This window comes from Manis pentadactyla, chromosome 4 (genome assembly GCF_030020395.1).
Source record: "Manis pentadactyla isolate mManPen7 chromosome 4, mManPen7.hap1, whole genome shotgun sequence".
NCBI lineage: Eukaryota > Metazoa > Chordata > Mammalia > Pholidota > Manidae > Manis > Manis pentadactyla.
The window spans coordinates 68,651,674-68,671,156 of NC_080022.1; the positions used below are offsets into that span (position 1 = coordinate 68,651,674).

At 39.9% G+C, this 19,483-nt stretch overlaps 1 long non-coding RNA gene across 1 annotated transcript; it reads left to right on the top strand.

Moving 5' to 3' along the window:
* The first annotated feature begins 13,318 nt into the window (after positions 1-13,318).
* On the top strand, positions 13,319-18,950 carry LOC130683658 (uncharacterized). Its single transcript, XR_008997550.1, has 2 exons — positions 13,319-13,562; positions 18,634-18,950. It is a non-coding gene; the product is annotated as an uncharacterized LOC130683658 (long non-coding RNA).
* The last annotated feature ends 533 nt before the right edge of the window (positions 18,951-19,483 follow it).

The following is a 19,483-nucleotide window of genomic DNA, read 5'->3' on the forward strand; positions in this document are numbered from 1 at the left end:
TTACTTTTTTCAATATGATTAAAAAGTTTAGAGATAAAGCAAGTTTTCCAAAAATTACATAGATTTGCTTAGAGCAACCTCTATGCTTGATGTGATATGTGTAACCTAGAAGGGTTGTTAATAGTCTCTCTACTAAGTGTGATAGAAATCTTTAAATATGCAAAATAAATGAGCTCCAGAAAGTCAGTCTTTAAAGCAATATTCAATCATTAAACAAATCTATATTAAGACAGAAGATACCTTTATCCCTCAGAAATGTTAAATGCAAGAAAGGAGTAACAAGTTAGCCACCGCATTAATAGGTGTTGTAGTTAATCTGAGTATATTCTGTTGACATTCCTAAAGAGTCATAATTTTTTTCCATGAAAATACAAAATGTGTTCTTATACCAATGAGCACAGGCTTTTCTGCTGAGCTTTTTTTCATCTTACTGGCTCTGAGAGACTCAAATGTGGTGTTCCAGCTCTTACTCCAACTTTGACATTTTTTCAGCATTCTCAAGTGGGAAACTTATGAAAGCCTTTGGAATCTATATTCTAGGGCACCACCATTAAAAAAAAAAAAGACATTGTGGAGCTTTTAAATTGTCAAACTAAACACATCATTGTTTCTTTCTTATTCCCCGCCTCCTAACCTCTCTTTCAGACTCTCATCCATGGCCCCCTTTCTGCTCTCCTCCTCACAAATCAAAGGAGGAAGATCTTGGGCAGAAATTTTGAATGGCCCTCTCTTCTCAACCTCAACCCACATTCCTGGTTCAAGTTTTCTCTTTTGAACACTTTCTGGACAAAGTGAACTCCTTTCTTCTCTATGTATTGCCTGTGAGGACAATGCTGATAGCCTGAATACTGATTGGTACAAGCGGATTGTGGGTAGAGATTCAGTGTGTAAAGGGAGGCTGTTTTCAAGCCCAATATCTTCACAGCCAAAGAATTGTATTTTGGCATGCCTATATTTCTTAACTTCCAAATATCTATTCAAAAATATTTATTATGCACCAGTACCTGTCAGATCCTGTGCTAGTTTATAGGGAGATAAAGATGAATTGGATATGGGACCTGTTCTCAGGTTCTTTCCATTTAATATAAATATGTGTGACTACACATAGGTGTACATTGGTTATGGTAGAATATTTTGCCAAAAGTGGTCACAACAACATTTCCCATCTCATGTTTTTTTGTAATGGGATTTTACCTCCCTCCTATAAGGGCATGCAGTTGATTTGTTTACCTTTTGAATCCAGGCTTGCCTTGTGAGCTATTATAATCAATAATATGTGAAGAAAGTGATGCTTCACAATGATCAAGGTCAGGCCTTAAGTGTCTATTTGAAACACTCTTATAAGCCAGTCAGAGTTCTGTGAGGGAGCCCAAATAGCCAAGTACAGGCACCCAAGTGGAGAAAACCAAGCTTTCCAGGTAATAAACTCAACAGAACTGTCATTCAGAAGTTTGCTCCAACTGTTGGCCATGTGGATGAGGCCAGTTTGGATTTTCCAGTCAGCCCAGAATCCCAGAGAATATCATATACGTCAGAATAACTGCCCAAGCAACCTACAGAATTATAAAAATAATACATTATTATGGTTTAAGCCACTAAGTTTTGGAGCAGTCATGCAGAAAAAGATAATTTAAAACATTGAGTATGTAGCTTAGATTTTCCTCTGGGATTGGCATCCCATGCTAAATAAATGAATGCATGTATGTGAATAATATACTGTATTTAAATAAGTAAACATGAATTTTATTTTAATTCTCAAAAGTAATACTATGTAAGCAATCATTTCCCTCATACAGTGGAATAGGGAAGTATTATTTCATTCTTTATTCAACAAGAATTTAGGGGATCTTCCACAAACCAAGCATATTTGGCACTGGGGAAGAAACAGGTCTTTAATAATTCCAGTCTAGTGAAAGAGATGGGCAATTGAATTTCAGAACTAAATGTTGTTGCATATTGAAGAACATAGTCAACTGCCTTGATACCCCGTGTTCACATTCCTTGAACCAATCTTCTGAATTCAGCCTCAGATACTGTAGAAGTTTCCATGTGAGCTCAGACTCACATTGCCATGGCAGGGATCTACCTCAAGATCCTAGCATGCATTTCTCTGCTTTTTTGCACTAAAGCCTTCTCCAACATAATGGAAACCTCCATCTGAACATTTAGAGGAGTTAATGCCACCAGGGGCAACTCTCAGCCAATGAGGAAAGGCAGGCAGTGAATAAGTGTTCCAGTGTCCATAGTTCAGCAGAGCAATTCCTTGAAACATTCTGCATGCTTCTCAGAGGGTCCCAGAGAATTAATCTCCTATTACTTTCTGTGGAAACCTCAGTTACTCACACTTACATTGATAATTCTTTCTTCCCTGTCTCACTCACCTTTGTCCTCATCTCTTCACAAATAAACTACCAGCATCAAGTCTTGTTTCAGCCTCTGCTTTTGGGTGAACACATACCAAAATACAATGAACAGAGCTTGGGGAGCACTGAAGAGGGCCACCTGAGACTGGAAGATAAGCAACTTTGTATTTGAACTAAAAGTATGGTCAGCAGAAGCATGTTGATTGAATTATTGATTGACTGAGTGATTAAAGAAAGGAGCTGTCATCTTTCTAATCTGAACAATAGTTGTTTGATAACTTTAAATCTACAGTATCCAAATTCAGTTTTCCTTTGGCTATTTAGAAAGGCAGAAGAAAATCAGAAAGAGTAGGAAGGTTGAGAATAAGATGAATAAATGCAGTTACCAGATGCTCATTTTAAATTTAAAATTAATGTGGTGAAAAGGTATATAGTTTGTCAAGAGAGTCTATGGAATGGAAATATTAATAACAAGAATGGCTTATAAATGATGTACTCCCCAAACAGCTGAGTATACAAGATAAGTTTAATTTCAAAGCTCTTGTGTCATTAACAAACTACTCATGCATTTCTCAGAGGCTTTTGGAGTCTCCAGGACCTTCTGTGCATTGTCTCACATGGTAAAGATTCATTAAACTTCTGTTCCCTATTTTGTTGTTGTTTGACCTCCAAATTAATCTGTCTCTGTAGAATTTTCAGCACTATTATTTTTTCTTGACCAAATTAAAGGAGAGTAAATTCAAACTTGAGTGAAAAATATTACACAACTTCTCACTACTTGCAGTCTTATTTGGAGTTGCTTGTAGGTCAGTGAAGACAGCAAGGAACAAGACATTGAATTTTATCAGTAGTTTTCAAGTTTTAATAAGATGTTTCATAGAGAACTGTTTCACTGGTCAGGAAGAATGATCCAGGGGCTAACTATTAATTTCAAATTTAGGTAAAGTTAGCTTAAAGAAGTGTGATCAGGTTGGAGAACAATATTTCAGAGTGGAAATGAACCTTATGGAAAAAAGCCTATGCTTTCTCTTGTGTCGCTTACAGTATGCCTAAAGAGAAGGCATAAAAGTTCATCTCCTCATTTCTATTTGAATTAGATTGATTCATTCAACAAAGTGTGAAAATCAGGTTTGTGAATGTGTAAAGTGAATCAGAAACATACATGGGCTGTGGGTATCTGTAACTACTCATTGATGTTGGCAGGGTTTCCATTCATGAGGAGTCTGGGCTTTTAGTGATACTCAACACAAGTAATATTTACAGATACACTTTCAAGAGTTATGTAATTTGTTGTATTACTTAAAAACCAAATTTGTGAATTGGGCTACATATTTGAAGTTTATTCTGGGCTTATGTGTGTATTTGAAAATATACTTCTATTAGAAATTATGCAGTAATATGTTTTATGATGTTCTCATTAGAATTTCTACAAGTCATTTGCAACATACTCAACAGACTGTCTTTTAAAGCTAGTTTTTTCCCTAACATGTATTGCCTCTTTGTTGCTTTAAGTCAAATATTAAAGGCATTATTTTTTAATACCCACATATATCTTTTCTCTCTGTATATCTCGGCTTTTCCTTAAAATTTATTTATCATATTTTTTAATCTGACTTATAAAGCATAATAAAGCCTTGATTATCTAGACTGAATAACTAAAACTAATGTAATTGCCAGAAAAACGTCTTTAATGTTTGCTTCTTTACCTTTCCTGAACTTCTGAATCTTAGGTCAGGAGGATCCAGCTTATTTAGTGATCTATGGATAACAGTCATTGCTATTATTACAGCCCATTCAGATTTTAGTCCCGATAGAGCTGAAAAGTCAGGGATCTTATTCTGCTTGGTTCACTTCCAGATCCCCAGTGCCTAGAACAGTGCCTGGCACAAAGGAGGAACTCAAAAATATCTTTTGAATAAACACATTATCATTATTATAGTCCAATATAAACAATAATTATCATTTTGTTGATTTGTGATAAATACTCTGTGAAAAGGATCAGGCCTTTCCATTTTCGTTTTAAGTTGTTCAGTTGGACCCAGAGCCAACAGGGGGACCCTGTCTTGTAAAACAGTCTTGAAACTTCACAGATCCTAAGGCACCACTGGCAGGCCAAACTTGGCAGAGTTCCCCAGGGTGACACCTACCCTTATGCTTCTCACCCCATAGCCCTAGAGTGATCTACATGGACCTGTCTGGGACATTTTTGAAACCCTGTCAACACCGTTGGGCATATTTTCACTTTATTCCTGTAGCCTACCACCTAGCACAACCCCTCCAACACCTACCCCAAATTCATGCTGGATTTGAGTCTGATCCTGTTCACAGAATCTGATGTCTATATCTCCTAAATATATGCTTAGCCACATGGACTACAATAAAACATACATGCACAGATACTAATTTGGAGTCTCTGATCACCAAAGAGTAAGTGTTAATAATAAGTCAGCATGGCAAAAGAAGTGCTTCTACCCTGGTCTGTACGAGCAGCATTCTCTACATGTAGTAAAGCTATTAGAGATATTTTGAAACTCTCTGAAGAATATCTGAGTTAGAGGAGGCTATTTTGTAATATCAAGTAGACCAAACATATACAATGATTGAAATATAAAAGAAGCATATTTTTCACTCAAAATCAGATCTGCTGGTCAGGCTACTCTGTTCCATGCAGTCATTCTGATAGCTATGATAATATTGTAATAATGATTGCATCACCTTCTATACATATGTTTTAAGGTTGCCCTGGGGGAAGTCTCTATGCCATCATATGGAAGAAGAAATGAAAGAAAGACTTTGAGGGGTAGGTTCATATTGCCCATACCTGGAAGTTGCACCTCAATTCTGCTCACATTTAATTAGGAAGAACTCAGTTGCCAGACCTAACAACAAAGAAAGCAAAGGAATATAGTCCAACTGAAGCTCATTAAAAAAAAAGATTGTGGCAGCCAAGAGCATTCACTGTTCAGGCGTCCTCCAGGAGAGTTTATAACTGAATGTTGTCCCCAGCAGCTGTCCCACTACACCCACCATAATAATGAGGATTATGCTAAGTCTCATAGTACAAGTCTTCAAGGTGCATCCTTTAGAATGTCTTCTTCATTTGACTCTACCTGAAGCCATATCCATGAAACTCTACATAAAGGCATAAAGGCTTGTATGTTCAGAGTAGCATGTAATGGTTAAAAGTGCAAATTCTGGAGTCAAAAGGTCTGGGTGACCTTGGGCAGATTACTTAACTTTTCTTTACCTACTTCCCTATTTTGAAAATGGATCAAGCAGTATGTATGTTGGCCAGATAAAGGGAGGATTAAAATAATCCCCCATGCAGAATACTTAGAAGAGTGTGTGGCTCTTATCAATAGATGTATAACAATTAGCTATTATTATTCTGTACTGTGTTCTATGGGATTCTAGGAGTTTTTGAATGATCTTGACAGCTGTCCAGGAGACATTCTGGACCTTTTACCCCAGCTTTAACCAAAGAAGCTCTGATTTTATCAGTTTACTTACTGACTTCTTTGTTGGACACAGGTCTAGATCAAGGCTTCAAGGCTTGCCTCAGTTGCAAAGTGTGCCTTGGCCAAAGGGATATCCCTCCATGAGTTTATTCCTGGGCATATCCTTCCCAGGCTATTCAGGACAGGGGTACAAAGACTTAGACATGTCACCTATTGCTGGATACTTTTGAAAGACCATGTATGCTGCAGAGCTCCTCGAGGGTTTGGGCAGATTTTGTCTGGCCAACACTGCAGTCGAGCATCTTTTCAGTTTTGTTTCTTCCCTCTCTCTTTCACAAGTATTATGAAACCCTCATGCATACCCTGTAAGCCAGACTTCCTCTTGGGAAAACAGAGTGTCTGGGTTTTGGACTATGTCTGCTTTTGGAAAACCCAACCTGCAAGAACTTCCACATGAGATTCTTATAAACAAACAAACAAACAAACAAACAAACAAAAAAAGCACTAGTCTTGTCTACATAGTGGAACATCTTATAATGACCTCTAATGAGTTTAAGACTTTTCTGCAATGAGATCATAAGTTACTCAAAGGCAAGAATTTGATTGTATAGATGGAGAGGCTTAGCACCTACTTGACTTATGGCTCTTTTATTGGCTGATTGATTAATTGATAGTCTAAAGGAAATTTTTTACCTTAAATACATTAGTTTTTTACAAGAAAATTAGCATACGAGTTCATTTCTGACTGCTTAATATAGGTACGCAAATATGAAATTCAAATACACATAATTCATCATAATTGCAAGAAGGAAAGAAACTGGAACAGAGTTTCTAAGTTTAAGAAATAAACTGTTACATGTCTGCTAAGCAAAGCTTTCAATATTTACTTACTTGCCCAGTTCTTTGGCTGCCTCTGTTTTACCCAGACAGATAATCATCTACTTAACACAGCCTCATATGTCAATGTTGGTCTTGTCCTTTGAGTATTCAGGCCCAAACTGGCAGTGCCCCCAGGAGCCAGGGGGGCCGGCTGCAATGGGGCCTGCTTCCAGAAACTCTCACTGATGACTCTAACAGTTGCATCTTCTTAATAGTGAACTGAAATCTGCTGCAGTAAAACTCTCAACTGATTTTGTTCTTTTTCACCATTTGGGAAAAAGAATAGGTCTATACTCTCAAAGATTACAATCCTTCAAATGTTTTAAGACAGCTCTTGAAATCCCCTTATGATATTTTCTTTTCAAAGCTAACAATTTCTTTGTTCCTTTAAGAGATGAGATTTTCAGACTCTGCTATTTTGGCTGTCTTCCACTGGAAGCCTTCTAGTGACTCAAAGTCTATCAGAAATTGTGGCAGCCAAAACTTAATATCATACAGCACATTTCATTGGGACTATTCATTTCCTTGTTTTGAACACTGTTTCTATTACCGTTGTCTCTGTTTGCAGTACCTTTTTAGCCCCCTGTTATATTATGAGGTCACCATAGTGGAATCTCTTTCAGATACTTATACTTTGACTTCTGTCCAGCTTAATTAGACAATCACAATCTAAAGAACTCCCTCCTACCTCACCCCAGGAAGGATAGGATTTCCTCATTAATATCATGGAAAATGTTTCCCATCTGGCCTTTTAAAAAAACATTGTAAGTAGGAATCTTACTCAGATATTGAGTGACATTGCTCCACTTACTGAACACTGGCTCTATGTGTATACTGTATAGAATATCTGGGATCACTGCTTATAAAATGTAATCTATGAAATAGAATTTTTTTTTTTTTTTGTAAAGGTAAATTGATTAAGAAGAAGGGAAAATTCCCCCAAAGCTCCTGGAAATTCAAAGAAAGCTTGTTATTGTTATCGTTTGTAGATTTTGTTGTTTAGTCTAGATTTTTCATTTTGCTTATATTGATCTGAGTCTACACACCATTGCAGTTCCTAGAGCCTCGCTTCTTCTGTAATTGCTCAGAAATGCTGTTCTTTGCAACACCTAGCACAAGAAATTGCCCAAGGTTTTTCAGAAAATCTGAATTTTATAAAGCTTCACAGTTTGGTGTCAGGTAAATGTAAGAACAAATTTTACAAATTGCCAACACAAATATAACACAAACTATGGCAGCTTATTTACTGCAAAAATTTGATTATTGTTTTCATTATGTATGAAAACTGATTTTTCCAGAGGTTCAGTGTACAATGTAAAAGTAATAGCTAGTATTTATTCAAAGGTTGTTGCATATCAGTAGTCAATAGATTTGAAATGAAGCTTGGGGAAGTTTTGTCTCTCTCCAGAGCAAACTTTCTAACACCTAGGAATTCATGGAAGGAAAATGACCCCCATAATAGCTATTGTCTAGAGCAAACTTTGCTTTGGGTCCAGAAATTTAAAGAACAGAGACCATTGTTTTGGACCCTCAAATTCTGAAATCTCCCTTCTGGAACACTGGACTCTAAATCCCTTGAAGGAAGTGACTGTCACTAGCATCTTTGTAACCTCCTCCCCGGCACCATGCTGATAATCAGTGGGCCCCAAAGAGATGCTTATGGATTGAGTGAATAATGAATGGAATGAATAATAACTAGTGCCAGCTGTGCAAGTGAGCATCCTGTGACAGTCACAAGCATCACATCCAAAACACAGCAGGAACAAGGTGAAGAAATGATCAGGGAGCTACAGAGGAGGAGATGTAATTGGAACATTGTTTGGGAGACCAAGAGAAGAGAAGATGTAACAGGAGGATGGGAAATCACCAAGGACCACAGTAGATGGCAGGAGTGGGAGGCAATCAGCAACATGAGCAGGAAGAGAGCCAATGTGCTGCTGGGAAGTCTGTACCAGGGAGGAGATGAGCACTGTGTGGAAATGATGTGGGAAGACAGCTCTCAGTGCACAGACAGAGCATATGTAGCTTGTTAATTGGGGGATTTAAAAATTATATTTGATATATAAAATTAATAAAGATGATGAAAAATTAAAACTAAGAACAAGGAAATGGATGCAAAAAAGTCCTTAACTACATGTGTTTAATGATCATAACAATTTATTATAAAATGCTTAGAGCTACAGTCATGCTCATGGGATGAATGATTTTCACAAAATAAAAACAGCTGTGGGGAAATCACAAACTGTAACAGTATCAATAAAAGCAGTAAAATTTAAAGATATACCTTGAAATATTATTCAAGTAGACAGTACATATGCAGTAATCTTTTATACTATAGACGGCTCAATGAAAATGCAATTAGAAAAAATTAGACCATATTTGTAAACATTCAGTATAAACCAATATAACCTATTATACAGGAAGTTCTTTAATGCATAGGAATGTCTCAGTAAGTATACACAATAAAAAAAGGTTATATTGTATCTCCTGCATTACAATTTGCTGTGGAATAAGACTAGAAAATGCCATGTAGATGGGGTGAAGGACTCAGATTTCATATGGGAGCACCTGCACTATGACTAACAGAAATGGGGTCAGTGATCATTATGAGTAAATGCCAATGTAATATAAGCCACAGGCACAAGTCAAATCTCATATTAAAGTTTAAAAAGGATAGACATCTGATGTGGTACATATACACGATGGAATATTACTCAGACATAAGAAGAAAACAAAGCCTACCATTTGCAACAACATGGATGGAGCTAGAGGGTATTATGCTCAGTGAAATAAGCCAGGCACAGAAAGAAAAGTATCAAATGATTTCACTCATCTGTGGAGTATAACTAACTACAAAGCAAAACTGAAGGAACAAAACAGCAGCAAACTCACAGACTCCAAGAAGGGACTAGCAGTTACCAAAGGGGAAGGGACGGGGAGTGGGGGGAAGGAAGGGAGAGGGGAATAAGGGGCATTACGATTAGCACACATAATATAGGGGGTGCACGGGGAAGGCAGTATAGTACAGAGAAAAGAAATAGGGACTCTATAGACTCTTACTATGCTGATGGACAGTGACTGTAATGGGGTGGGTGGTGGGGACTAGATAATGGGGGGAAATCTAGTAACCACAATGTTGCTCATGTGATTGTATATTAATGATACAAAAAAAAAAAAGGATAGACATCTGATTATATTGTTACCAATATTGCAAGAGATTCTTTCCTGTCTAAAAAAGAATTAGCCAGGGCATGTAAGATGGATACATTTTGGGTTTTGTTTTGTTTTATTTTTGAGAGTATGTGTATGTAATAGCTTTTTAAGTTCTATATGTTTAATTGCACTGAATATAGTTTTAAAATTTTTTTATTTACTTCATTATTTTTAACAAATCATGTGCTTTATTATTTGTGGAGAAACACACTCCACTATGTTATTATATATCATGACATGTGACTCAATTAATAATGTATTTTGCATCTACACAGAATTTTTTTAGTTATATTTTTTCTCATACTTTATTCTTCTTCCCCAAAGCAATTCCATAAGATAAGTAGATTAGGTACAAAAATCACCATTTCAGAGATAAAGAAACTGAGAAGTAAGGAAGTTATGTATTTTGATTAAGGTTATAAAATTACTTGATTTCCTAGGGCTCTAAGTCAGTTCTCCAAACTCTCTTTCTTTGAAATCCCTCTCAGACCTTTCTGCCTTCTGTTTCTAGATGTCTCTGTCACAAAGGACTGAATAGAGTTGATATTCAGAACATGATATCTGAACAAGTGATGGTAGACAACTGGGGGAATACAGATGAATAACTACCACTTGTTAGGTTCACATCTCTAAGGTCCAAACAGGATACTTTTCTTATTTCCAAAATGATAACGTATTAACACTTTTAGCTATAATGATCACATTGACTGTCCCAGCAATAATCAACTTATAACAGAAATCAAGCAATCATTATTTATGGAAGAAATTAACATTAAATAGTGAGATTTTTTTGTGATAGAAGAACTTCAGTTAAAGCATTCAACTATAGCCTTCATGATGAGAATGTTTCTAATGCATTATATAGATTTTATGAATATAAGAGGTGACATGTCCTTCTGGACAAAAGACCACATACCATTCCAGTAATTCTCATCATCTATCACCATTAACACTCTCCTTTTCTAAAGGTTCCAGCTCATGAATTTTTCAATATCATTCTTTTTCATAATAGTTTTTTTTTTCTTTGACTCTCCATTATGCCATTAATATAATCCCACAGGGGCCTTTCAAGTAGAACGAGAGCAGCACTTAATTACCGGAATTAGAAATGACAAACATCACAGTTTTTATCTACTTGATCTCCTGTAAGTAGTTCTCTGGGTAAATTAGACAATTTTTGAATTTGTGACATTTAACTTTTCACAGAGACTTCTGAAATTGTTTTTAAACTTACTTTGTCAATTTCTCCCCTAAAAAGGTAACATTTTTTTCTTACATGAGCCATTGAATAGTATGATAATAGTAGCCATCCTGCAAACATTAGCTTTTGTCTCCACTAATGACTCTCTTTTTTCCTCATTAAAGATTGTTTTCCATTCATTAACATAGAAAAATAAAAATCCAGATTAACAGATTTATTGGCTGGGGCAGTCTGGATTCTAAGGTTAGTTATAGAAATTGGCTGTAGCTTTCATAAATAAGAAAACTTGTTGGAAGAATAACAGGTAGTTCCAAGCAGGAATCAGTGGGGAGATAAACTAGGTTGTGAAAAAAAGACAGGCATAAGATCAACTCTGATTGTCAAGAACAACTCAGCTATCTCATCAAGACTCCCCATTGTAGTAACTGAGGCCATTTTCTCTATCAATTCTTTCAACTATCAAAGTACTAACAATCTGTTGGCCAACACTGGGTCACATACCATACCCCAATTAGTATAAGTCAAGAAATTTTGATTTTCAGTCTCATTAAGATTATATAAAATAGAGAGAAGCAGTTCTTCTAAATAAACACAGGAAGTACTTAGCAAAGTCAAGGGGAATAGATACTGGGAGAAAAAAGAGCAGCAGTAAAAACACAAGTCCAGTATCACAAATCATAATCTACACTCTTGAAAAAAAGAATATAATATCAGAAGCTAACAAATGCTAGACATGGACAGCATTCATCTACGAATTTTTAGAATTCAGAATCTGTAGTCACTCTATTTCATTCCTCAACACCTGTTATTTTAAAAATTACAAGTAACCAGACTTCAGCATCCAAATCACTATCTCAAAGTTGTCTAATCATATACTTTCAGCTGAACTCAATGGCCTTTCCTCTCCCTGCAATGTATTCACACTCTCTAAAGCATCTAATTCTAATAACCACATTATATGTCACTTTATTATTTGACAAAATTTTCATTAAGTACTTATTATGCAACTGCTCATCTCTAGAATGAAAAATATAAAGATTGCTAGACCTTTGAGAGGTTCACATTTAAGTCAGATAAACTAGATTAAACAATTATGACATTGTGTACCATGAGATCAAACACTTACCTGTAAACAAAAAGAAGCTTACTGAATAGACAAAGATGGAGAATTCTCCACAAAGAGAATGATGTATACAGAGCAACTGAAATGTGGTACGGGATTAGCAGAGGATTCATAGAACTGCAGGGAACCATGTATGAGTCAAGTCAAGAGTGTAAAGATCTAAATTTTTATGGATAGACAGGGCTTCACTGTAAAGGAATTTGTATGGCCTATGAAGAACTTTAAACTAGCCTATAGTCAATGGGGAGTCATTGAAAAGTTTTAAGGCAAAGTAACCAGATTTGGGGTTATAAGAAGACTATCTAGTGACTACATAGAACGGACTAGGGAAAGAATAGAGAGAGGGAGACAGTGTAGCACTTATGACAATTCAGGCAAAAAAAATTATTCAGTTTAAGCCAGTTGTATTCATTTCCTGGAGCTGCTGTAATCAATTAAGCACACACTTCATGGTTTAAAACAACCCAAATTAATTCTCTCACAATTTTTGAGACCAGAAAGTGAAATCAATTTGTCTGCAGGGCTGTGATCCCTCCAAAGATTCTGTGGTCTATGGCAAATTCCACTCCTTGATTCTTCCAGCCTCTGGTGGCTGCCGTCATTCCTTGGCTGTGGTCTCACCACCCTAATCTCTGCCTTCATCTTCACATAAACATACATCTGTCAAATTAACCCTGTGTGTCCTGTATGAGAACACAGGGATTATTGGATTTAGGGCTCACGTGGATAATCAAGGATGATCCCTTAATCTCAAATTCCTTCACTTAATTACATCTTCAAAGACCTGTTTTCAAATAATCTAATATTCAAGTGTTCCAGTAATTAGCATAGGAACAAAAAACAGGGGCTACCATTCAACTTACTACAGTAGTACGATGCAAAGAGTAGTATGTTGGTAGCCGCGCCTGCCGCACCCTGAAAATGGCGCCCTCTTTAAGAGGAAGTCCCTGCATAAGGGAGAAAAACAACTTGGGCAACAAAAACCCATGCAAATTGAGTCTGAGCATATGAACCAATCAGGCCAAAGTGTCATGCTAATTAAGGCCTATGCAACAGCACCAATCAGCGTAGAGCATGAGGCCTATATAAGCAGACCCTTTCTTCCCGTCTGGGTCCTGCCCGACACATTTGTTTCACAAAGAGCTGAAGAGTAAAGCTTTCTGCAGAAGAATCCTGCTGTTGTTGTGTGCTGTTCTTGCCGGCGAGGACGGGGCGTGCGACAAGTGGTGCCGAAACCCGGGAACCAGAACATCACCGGCACAGGGAGGACCCTTCAGACATCTGGAGAGGATTCAGAACTGCAGGACAGAAGAAAGCCCGGAGAGGTAAGTTCCGAGAGACGCGCTTTTAAGGGTGGTGGCTGATGGTTCTCTGTAAATAAAGAGGCACCATGGGAAACACACCATCGTTAGTCTCAGCACTACAGGCAGTTCTCAAAGAGCGAAATTTGAAGGTCTCCACCAAAGTTTTAGGATCATTTGTAAAAGAAGTAGACCGTGTTGCCCCCTGGTTTATCTGTTCAGGGTCCCTCTCCATCCCGAGCTGGGACAAGTTAGGGAAAGATCTTGATAGAGAGGAAGAAGAAGGACGCTTGAGGGGAGGCACTAGACCATTGTGGAAACTGATTAGAGCTTGCCTGCAGGATGAAAAGTGTGAAAAGGTGATAAAGGCAGGTCAGAGAGCCTTGTCAGACATCCAAGAAAGTATGTCAGAAACGGAACGGGAGACAGAGCTAGCTCGCGGCCGAAAAAGGGCTGCTAAAACGAAAGTTAAAAAGCCCCAGAGTGAGGGAGACAGCCCGTCCAGGGCAAAAGCGAAAGAGCCCCGAGAAGCAGGTGACGACCGCCTCGGAGAAAATAGCAAATACCCCTGGAAAGAGTTGAGGGAACTCCAACTTTCCAATAGGGAATCAGAAGATGAACTAATGTCCTCGGAAGAGGAGGAGGAGACTAGAACCGCGAAGTGCGGAAATAAGGGAACCAGCAAGGCTGAAAGGCAAACCAAAGAGAAAATGAAAGCAGGGTGCTCTCCGTCGCCCACTACTCCGCCACCTTATGTGAGCAGTACACATACTTTCTGTCACCCAGATACCATACTAGCAATTAAGCAAATGTTTCCTGTGTTTGAGGACAACGGGGTACGCTCCCATCAGCCCCTGAGTCATAAACAAGTTAAAGATTTAGCAGAATCCGTTCGGGCTTACGGAGTCAGTGCTAACTACACCTTAGCACAGATTGAAAGGTTGACAGAGACAGCTATGACACCTACAGATTGGCAGTATGTAACTAAAGCATGCCTTACTAGCATGGGACAATATATAGAGTGGAAAGCATTGTGGCATGATATCAGCATGACCCAGGCATGTGCAAATGCTGCCGAAGGGCAACCCGCATGGTCATATGATATGTTGACAGGCCAGGGACAGTGGGTTGCCAACCAGACCGCCTTCCCCACACAGGTGTATGCACAAATAAACGCATGCGCTGCCAAGGCATGGAAAGCCCTCACTAACAAAGGGGAAGTGTCAGGCAATTTGACAAAGATTATCCAAGGGCCGAGCGAGCCATTTTCAGATTTCGTCGCTTGCATGATGGAGGCCGCGGGTAGAGTATTTGGGGACCAAGAGCAAGCTATGCCCCTAGTGGAGCAATTAGTATTCGAGCAGTGTACCAAAGAATGCAGGCAAGCGATAACACCCTGGAAACAGAAGGGGATGCATGCTTGGCTAAAAGCCTGCAGAGAAATAGGGGGACCACTCACCAATGCGGGCCTAGCCGCGGCTATATTACAAAGCCACAAACAAGCCAGAATTACTAATAAAAATATTAAGTGTTTTCAATGTGGGAAATTAGGACATATAAAGAGAGAATGTAGAAGCCCAACTTTATAGAGCACACAACCCAAAAGACCCCTGGATTGTGCCCTAAGTGCAAAAAAGGCAGACATTGGGCCAATGAATGCCGATCTGTTAAAGACATAGAAGGGAAACCCTTAGAGCTGCCAAAAAACGCCCAGAGGGGCCCCCACCATCAGGGCCCGCAAATATATGGGGCAACCAGCACACAAGTATCACTTGGGAGCAACCAAGCCCCCCGAGGAGAGCCACTCCAGGTTCCGCGGGATTGGACATCCGTGCCACCACCAGAATAGTGTTAACTCCACAGATGGGAGTTCAACCCATCCCCTCAGACTTTAAAGGCCCCTTACCACCAGATACAGTTGGGTTGCTCTTGGGGCGCTCTTCTGCTACCTTGAAAGGCCTTGTAGTCCATCCCGGAGTTATTGATCAGGACTATGAGGGACAGGTAAAAATCATGTGTTCAGCCCCCAGAGGAATCTACCCTATATCCCCAGGAGACCGCATAGCCCAACTCTTAGTGTTGCCTAGACTCCATGCCAATTATCCAGCTACCACCACGGAGAGAGGAGAAAAGGGCTTTGGTTCCTCTAATTATAACTCAGCCTTTATAGTATTAGATTTAGCAGACAGACCAAAATTGACCCTTAAAATAGAGGGAAAAAGTTTTGAAGGAATCCTAGACACTGGAGCAGATAAAAGTATTATCTCTGCAACCTGGTGGCCCTCCAAATGGCCTGTAACACAGTCCTCACACTCTTTACAAGGTTTAGGATATGAGTCTAGTCCTACCATTAGTGCCAAACCATTGAAATGGCAAGCGCCTGAGGGGCAAGAAGGTACAGTTACCCCTTATGTGCTCCCACTGCCAGTCAATTTGTGGGGGAGAGATGTTATGCAGGGCCTAGGCCTTAAACTCATTAATGAATACTCCACCCCTGCCCTAGGCATGATGATGGATATGGGATATATCCCTGGTAAAGGGCTAGGGAAACACCAACAGGGACGCACAGAGCCTATCCTACCCAAAGTAAAAAATGACCGTCATGGCCTGGGTTTTTCCTAGGGGCCATTGAAGACGCCATGCCCATACCTTGGCTTACAGAGGAGGCCATATGGGTTCCTCAGTGGCCCCTATCCTCTGAGAAATTAGAAGCAGCTCACCATTTAGTACAAGAACAGCTCCAATTAGGACATTTAGAACCCTCTGTATCTCCATGGAATACGCCCATATTTATAATCAGAAAAAAGTCAGGATCATGGAGATTGCTTCATGACTTGAGAGCAGTAAATGCTCAAATGAGGCTATTTGGACCTGTCCAGCGAGGACTGCCACTTCTCTCTGCTCTACCCAAAGAATGGAAAGTAATCATAATAGACATCAAAGATTGTTTCTTCTCCATACATCTAAACACCAAAGATAGAGAAAGGTTTGCTTTCACCCTGCCAGCTATTAATCATGAGCAACCAGACGCCAGATTTCAGTGGAAAGTCCTCCCTCAAGGGATGGCAAATAGCCCCACCATATGTCAACTGTATGTTCAGCAAGCGCTAGCACCAATTTGCGAAAACTACCCCAAACTAAAAATCATTCACTATATGGATGATATCCTTCTCTGCTCCCCACAATCAGCAGAAGTAGAAGAGGCCTATGTAAAGCTCACTAAATCCCTAGAGACTTGGGGACTGAATATAGCCAGTGAGAAGGTCCAAAAATCTAGTATTAGCAAATTCCTAGGAACCACTATTTCCACAGATGTTATTTACCCCCAAAAGCTTGAGATAAGACATGATCAGCTGCGAACTTTGAATGATTTCCAGAAACTCCTAGGGGACATTAATTGGTTGCGGCCATTTTTAAAGATACCTACCACTGAATTGAAACCGCTATTTAAAATCCTAGAAGGGGACTCACAACTAACATCTCCGCGCTCCTTTACACCTGAGGCAGTGCAGGCCATCCACAAGGTAGAACAGGCCTTAATGACAGCACAATTGAATAGGATACAATTAAATGAACCCTTTGAGTTATGCATCCTTCCTACTCCGGGACTGCCAACTGCAGTCTTGTGGCAACGAGGGCCACTGATCTGGATCCATCCCCAAGCCTCTCAGGCTAGAACGATAGAATACTACCCGGCCGCCATAGCCAAACTCGCTCTGAGGGGAGTAAAAAACTCATTAACACATTTTGGGAAAGCTCCAGCAACAATCATAACCCCTTACAATATGGAGCAGATACAAATATTATGTGCTATGAATGATGATTGGGCCATACTTGCTTATAGCTTCCCGGGAACCTTTGATAATCATTTCCCAAAACATCCCCTCATCAATTTTGCTAAAAATCATCCCCTAGTGTTCCCTCGGATCACTAGCCTAACCCCGTTGCCACATGGAGAAACAGTCTACACAGACGGATCCAAGACTGGTACGGGTGCCTATGTCTATAACGGCAAAATTGTAACAAAAAATTATATGCCCAATACTCCACAAATAGTAGAATGCCACATAGTTTTAGAGGTTCTACAAACCTTCCCTGGACCCTTGAATGTTGTGTCAGATTCTTGTTATGTAGTTAATGCAGTCAAATCTCTGGAAGTGGCCGGGCTAATCAAAGCATCCAGCACAGTAGCCACTCTGTTCAAGCAGCTGCAATCAGAATTACTTAATAGACGATCACCCTTATATATAACCCACATCAGAGCACATTCGGGCCTTCCCGGGCCTATGGCCCGCGGCAACCAGCTAGCAGACCTCGCGACTAGGAGTATAGCTTTCCCTCTGCAGACCCTGTCGCCACAGCTTCAAAATTCCACTCACAATTTCATGTCACTGCTGAAACACTGCGCAAGCGGTTTAGCATAACCAGAGCCGAAGCTAGGAACATTGTTCTTAGCTGCCAACACTGCTGCAGTTTTCTTCCCACACCTCATGTTGGGATCAATCCTAGAGGTATTAAGCCTTTACAGGTTTGGCAAATGGATGTAACACATATTTCTTCCTTTGGGAAGCTGAAATATGTACATGTATCTGTGGATACTTGTTCGGGAGTCATCTTTGCCTCCCCATTGTCTGGAGAGAAAGTTTCCCATGTCATTCACCACTGTCTTGAGGCTTGGAGCGCATGGGGGTTACCCCAAATCCTCAAAACAGACAATGGTCCCGCCTATACTTCTGCCAAATTTGCTCAATTTTGTCATCACATGGGAATTAAACATATCACTGGTCTTCCTTACAACCCACAGGGTCAAGGGATTGTGGAGCGCGCAAACCGCACTCTCAAATCCTATCTAATTAAACAAAAAGGGGGAATTGAGGACATACCCCCCACACCCAAAACAGCTATAGCCCTAGCACTCTTCACTCTCAATTTTTTGAACCTGGATGCTCAATGCCATACAGCGGCGGACCGCCATAATCAGTGGCCAAAAGACCCACAGGAACTAGTGAAATGGAAGGATGTATTATCTAACCAATGGAAAGGCCCGGATCCAATTGTAATAAGATCCAGGGGAGCTGTATGTGTTTTCCCCCAGGGTGAAGAAAACCCCTTCTGGATCCCAGAGCGCCTGACAAGGAAGGTCCTGGACAAAGGAGATGACCTCTCTGTGCCTACTGATCCTGCTCTCGTCGCTGGGAACCCCGATTCAGGGAGTACTGAGATGGGGAATATTGTCTGCCTTTCCTAAGCCCATGCCCGTCCGCTTCAATGCAGCGATTTTTCCACGTTTTTTTACTTCCAACTCTAGCATAAATCTGCCATACCTGGCAAAAGACACCACAACAGCTCCTTTGGGAGAAAACCGATCCTTTGTAACCGACGGATCATTATGTTTCACCACTAAGAATCTAACCAACTGTATCTCCCTAAAGCAGAGAAAATATGGCTGGTTCAGTGATCCGATAACGGGGATCGTGCTTGGGGGGGCCGAGAACCTAACGATCCCCCAGAATGTTCTCTGGATCAATGGAACATTTGTAGACCCTCCCGGAGGCCTTAACTCAACCACCAGCCTCTGTCAACCCAAATATGCTCCCCATTGTTTAGGTGATTATGAGGGAGAACCATGGCCCTGGACAGACTGCCAGTCAGCTACAGTGACTTGGGCAGACACACACCAGAGGTTCACTATCTCCCCAGATATGACCGAAGGTAGAAGTTGGGGAACAGCAATGATAAAAGATAGCAATTACTCCCAGCCTATGAACAGGAATCCTTTTCACAAATGGATGCTGTGTGGCATTAATGGCTCTTGAACAGACCTGTCCCCACTATCCGCCCTTTTGGGTGGAGGGAAAGGCTCAGCTACAACATGACCTACCAGTGCTATACTGATGTGAAATCCTCAAGCCCTACCACTCGTTTCTGTTCCCTGGTCTATTCTA